This window comes from Anolis sagrei, chromosome 9 (assembly GCF_037176765.1).
Source record: "Anolis sagrei isolate rAnoSag1 chromosome 9, rAnoSag1.mat, whole genome shotgun sequence".
In the NCBI taxonomy this organism is placed as follows: Eukaryota; Metazoa; Chordata; class Lepidosauria; order Squamata; family Dactyloidae; genus Anolis; species Anolis sagrei.
Window position 1 is genome coordinate 35,328,338 of NC_090029.1, and position 6,000 is coordinate 35,334,337.

The following is a 6,000-nucleotide window of genomic DNA, read 5'->3' on the forward strand; positions in this document are numbered from 1 at the left end:
CCTTGAGCGCTCTAGCTGGAGGTCAGCTGTGACCAGCAGTGCTGTAGAATTTGAAGAGGCACGAATGGAGGGCACAAGCAAGTGATGATCCCTTCTTGTTCCTGGCAAGTTCCCACTCCACATGGCTTCTCTTCACATGTCTTGGATGTAACTACAAATATAAAGTTTATATCCACTTAATCATTCTACTATGTCGATTGGATGGGATGCTAAATGAGGGTTACCTCCAAGTTTGATGGACTCTGATTAAAAGACCCTCAGGAAGTCACAACGGTTAAGAGGCAGACTTCTTTTCTCTTTGCTCTTTTCCATGAATCCTAATTCACTCTCTTTCTTCACCCTTGGAATGCATTACAACTTTCCCCTCGATGGACTGTTGGAGGGCAGGAAAAGAGATTTAATGATGGACCAGGGGCGGCTCAACCATTACGCAAAGTAAGCATTTGCAGTATAGTTGATTTTGCCCAGGGGCGCTCTTGATGCGCTCTTGGGGGAAAATAGACATTGACATATGTGAGTTGTAGTTACTGGGATGTAGAGTTCACCTACAATCAAAGAGCATTCTGAACTCTACCAATGATGGAATTAAACCTAACGTGGCACGCAGGACTCCCATGACGAACAGAAAATATATATCAGTGATTGATTGGGGGGGGGGCAAAATACTGTTTACTTACCGTTGAAAATTACCTAGGGCCACCTCTGCGATGGACTCAAAGCCAACTTTAAAAACTCTGGCATAGACACTGAGAAGTGGGAAGCCTTGGCCCTTGAGTGCTCCAGCTGGAGGTCGGCTGTGACCAGCAGTGCTGTAGAATTTGAAGAGGCACGAATGGAGGGCGAAAGAGAGAAACGTGCCAAGAGGAATGAGCATCAAGCCAATACCATCCGGGACCCCTTTCCACCTGGAGACCGATGCCCTCACTGCGAGAGAACATGCAGGTCCAGAATATGGCTCCACAGTCACCTATGGACCCACCACCGCAAAATTCTGTTTACTTACCATTGAAAATTATCTAGGGCCGCCTCTGCGATGGACTCAAAGCCAACCTTAAAAACTGTGGCATAGACACTGAGAACTGGGAAGCCCTGGCCCTTGAGCGCTCCAGCTGGAGGTCAGCTGTGACCAACAGTGCTGTAGAATTTGAAGAGGCACGAATGGAGGGCGAAAGAGAGAAACGTGCCAAGAGGAATGAGCATCAAGCCAACACCATCCAGGACCGCTTTCCACCTGGAGACCGATGCCCTCACTGCGAGAGAACATGCAGGTCCAGAATATGGCTCCACAGTCACCTATGGACCCACCACCAGTACATCGATCTTGGAGGACTATCCTACTCAGACAATGAGGGATCACCTAAGTAAGTAAGTAAGTAAGTAAGTTAAGTAAGCATTCCATGTGCCTCTTTATATTTAAGTTGTTTCTTCTCTATGCCTAATAAGCAAAGGTCTTGTGTGGATACTTTCCTTGTGCGGCGCAACTGCACCACTATTTTGGGAAGCCTTGAAGGAAACCGGCTCACAAATCACACTTTCCTATCCCCTTGAGTAAGAGAAGCCATTTCAACACCAGCCCGAAACATTTCATTTGGTTTTGGAAGCTGACAGAACAGGAAGCCCAAAGGTTGTTGTCCTGGAAAGATTGGACAAACAGAGATGGCATTGAAAGGTGTGCTGGAGAGAGGCGAACCCAGGTTAATGCCGGGCATCGAGGCGCAGAACAGAAAGGAAGTATTCAAACATGAGAGGCATCAAAGTGCTGAGGGCTGGTCTGGGGGTGGAGAATGGGACGGAAATAGGGGGTGGGGTGGAGGAGGAGGGTGGGAGAGAGGCTGCCAGTCTGATGGAAGCAGCCTTGAATGAGCAACATTCATGGAGACGCAACCAAAGGCCTGTGCTCAGGGCTTATATTTGCAGAACCTATCAAGCTCTGCCCTCCTTAAATAAAATTAAATCCCCTTCATATGGAATACATGTTCAAAAGTCTGCGGATATGGCATGCCTTCCAAAATCTGATAGACGAAAACCAGCACTCCTGTGGCTAAGCGGAGTCTGCTTAAGATGGCAAACATTAGAATCATAGAATCAAAGAGTTGGAAGAGACCTCATGGGCCATCCAGTCCAACCCCATTCTGCCAAGAAGCAGGAATATTGCATTCAAATCACCCCGGACAAATGGCCATCCAGCCTCTGCTTAAAAGCTTCCAAAGAAGGAGCCTCCACCACACTCCCTCCGGGGCAGAGAGTTCCACTGCTGAACGGCTCTCACAGTCAGGAAGTTCTTCCTCATGTTCAGATGGAATCTCCTCTCTTGTAGTTTGAAGCCATTGTTCCATTGCGTCCTAGTCTCCAAGGAAGCAGAAAACAAGCTTGCTCCCTCCTCCTCCCTGTGGCTTCCTCTCACATATTTATACATGGCTATCCTGTCTCCTCTCAGCCTTCTCTTCTTCAGGCTAAACATGCCCAGTTCCCTAAGCCGCTCCTCATAGGGCTTGTTCTCCAGACCCTTGATCATTTTAGTCGCCCTCCTCTGGACACATTCCAGCTTGTCAATATCTCTCTTGAATTGTGGTGCCCAGAATTGGACACAGTATTCCAGATAACATACATGTTGGCAGTGGTTTGCATTTGCCTGTGTCTATTGAGAAGGGTGAAATTCGGCCTTCTCTGCTTTCTGGGATGAGTTGGGTTTTTTTGGTTGTGAGAAACTGCAAGTCGCTTCTGGTGTGAGAGAATTGGCCATCTGCAAGGACGTGGCTCAGGGGACGCCCGGATGTTTTGATGTTTTACCATCCTTGTGGGAGGCTTCTCTCATGTCTCCGCATGGGGAGCTGGAGCTGACAGAGGGAGCTCATCCGCACTCTCCCCGGATTCGAACCTGCAACCTGTTGGTCTTCAGTCCTGCCAGCACAGGGGTTTCACCCACTGCACCACTGAGGGCTCAGTGATAAGTGCAAACTATTCTTGCACTGAAGTGTAGTTTGCAGTAAGTGATGTTTTGATGTTTTACCGTCCTTGTGGGAGGCTTCTCTCATGTCTCCGCATGGGGAGCTGGAGCTGACAGAGGGAGCTCATCCGCACTCTCCCCGGATTCGAACCTGCAACCTGTTGGTCTTCAGTCCTGCCAGCACAGGGGTTTCACCCACTGCACCACTGAGGGCTCAGTGATAAGTGCAAACTATTCTTGCACTGAAATGTAGTTTGCAGTAAGTGATGTTTTGATGTTTTACCGTCCTTGTGGGAGGCTTCTCTCATGTCTCCGCATGGGGAGCTGGAGCTGACAGAGGGAGCTCATCCGCACTCTCCCCGGATTCGAACCTGCAACCTGTTGGTCTTCAGTCCTGCCAGCACAGGGGTTTAACCCACTGCACCACTGAGGGCTCAGTGATAAGTGCAAACTATTCTTGCACTGAAGTGTAGTTTGCAGTAAGTGATGTTTTGATGTTTTACCGTCCTTGTGGGAGGCTTCTCTCATGTCTCCGCATGGGGAGCTGGAGCTGACAGAGGGAGCTCATCCGCACTCCCCCGGATTCGAACCTGCAACCTGTTGGTCTTCAGTCCTGCCAGCACAGGGGTTTAACCCACTGCACCACTGAGGGCTCAGTGATAAGTGCAAACTATTCTTGCACTGAAATGTAGTTTGCAGTAAGTGATGTTTTGATGTTTTACCGTCCTTGTGGGAGGCTTCTCTCATGTCTCCGCATGGGGAGCTGGAGCTAACAGAGGGAGCTCATCCGCACTCTCCCCGGATTCGAACCTGCAGCCTGTTGGTCTTCAGTCCTGCCAGCACAGGGGTTTAACCCACTGCACCACTGAGGGCTCAGTGATAAGTGCAAACTATTCTTGCACTGAAATGTAGTTTACAGTAAGTGACGACAAAGGGGTGAAATGAGAGGAGGGATGTTTTAATACAGTTGAAAAAAATGGGAGCAGTGAGGATGCCTGCCATAGATGTGGGTGAAACGTCAGGAGAGAATGCTTCTGGGACATGGCCAGACATCCCCGAACAACTCACAGCAACCCAGCAATTCCAGCCATGAAAGCCTTCGACAACACAATATCTGAAGCATTTCACATATATCAACTTGATGTAAGAAATGGCTGTAAAGGGAGTGGTCAGTGTTAGGCTCACTGAGTGGCTGGCTTATGTCGAACAGTTATATATGTTTGTATCTCTGTCCAAAGCAGACATAAAGGAAACATAATTTAGGGGCAGCCAGTGCATTTAACCTCTTCAGATTTAGTACCCATTACCAGTCATGGTAATGGGTACACTGAGCCCCCGGTGGCACAGTGGGTTAAAGCGCTGAGCTGCTGAGCTTGTTGATCGAAAGGTCGCAGGTTTGATTCCGGGGAGCGGCGTGAGCTTCCGCTGTCAGCCCTAGCTTCTGCCAACCTAGCAGTTCGAAAACATGCAAATGTGAGTAGATCAATAGGTACCGCTCCAGCGGGAAGGTAACGGCGCTCCATGCAGTCATGCCGGCCACATGACCTTGGAGGTGTCTATGGACAACGCTGGCTCTTCGGCTTAGAAATGGAGATGAGCACCACACCCCAGAGTCAGACATTACTGGACTTAATGTCAGGGGACAACCTTTTACCTACCAGTCATGCTTGACAATGCTAAGCTTACCTGTCCAAACACAATTGCCCTTATGAACCCTCCAGGACTTTAAGATTGTCTGGGGAGGCCCTGATCTCGATCCCACCACCATCACAAGTATGTCTGATATATGTGAGAGGAAGCCACAGGGAGGAGGGAGCAAGCTTGTTTTCTGCTTCCCTGGAGACTAGGACGCAATGGAACAATGGCTTCAAACTACAAGAAAGGAGATTCCATCTGAACACGAGGAAGAACTTCCTGACTGTGAGAGCTGTTCAGCAGTGGAACTCTCTGCCCCAGAGTGTGGTGAAGGCTCCTTCTTTGGAAGCTTTTAAACAGGGGCTGGATGGCCATCTGTTGGGTGATTTGAGTGCAATGTTCCTGCTTCTTGGCAGAATGGGGTTGGACTGGATGGCCCATGAGGTCTCTTCCAACTCTAAGATTCTATGATTCTATGATGGGGACGAGGCACAGGGCCTTCTCGGTGGTGGCCCTTTGGCTATGGAATGCCCTCCCTAGGGATATCATATCGGCCCCTTCCCTTCTAACATTAAAAAAAAAAGCCAAGACTTGGCTTTTTGAGCAGGTGTTTGCAGATGCAGTGTAACAGACATAGGAAAATGGATCAACTGGGCAACATGACTGGACAATGCTTTTAACAAGGAGACTATAGTGATACATGTTTTTATTGATTGATTGATTGCACTTGGCTTTATATTTATATTAATGTTTTGATTGTATTTTATAGTTTTGGTGCTGACTGGAAACCACCCTGAGTCACCTGCGCGCTGAGAAGGGTGGTATATAAATATATACTAAATAAGCTAAATGGACCAATTCACAGCATAAGGAGCCGTGGTGGCGCAATGGGTTAGGCCACTGGTTCTCAACCTGAGGTCCCCAGATGTTTTTGGCCTACAACTCCCAGAAACCCCAGCCAGTTTGCCAGCTGTTAGGATTTCTGGGATTTGAAGGCCAAAAACATCTGGGGACCCCAGGTTGAGAACCACTGGGTTAGACCCTTTTGCTGCTGAGCTGCTGACCTAAGGTCGGCAGTTCGGATCCACAAATGTTAGTAAATAAATAGGTACCACTTTGGCAGGAAAAAGGAAAAGAGACACTCCAAGCAATCTTGCTGGCCACACAACCAGGATGTGGGAACTCTGGCTCCTTGGCTTGAAAATGAAGAGCAGCAGCATCTCCCCAGAGCCAGAGATGAGCATCCCCTCCAGAAGCTAGAAACGAAAGGAGAAGCCTCTGCCTTTGTTTGTGTTTGTGTGCCTCATTGTATATGATTGTAAACGCATTGAATGTTTGCCTATATTTGTAAATGCTGTAATCCGCTCTGAGTCCCCGAGGGGAGAAGGGCGGAATATAAATGAAGTATATTATTATTA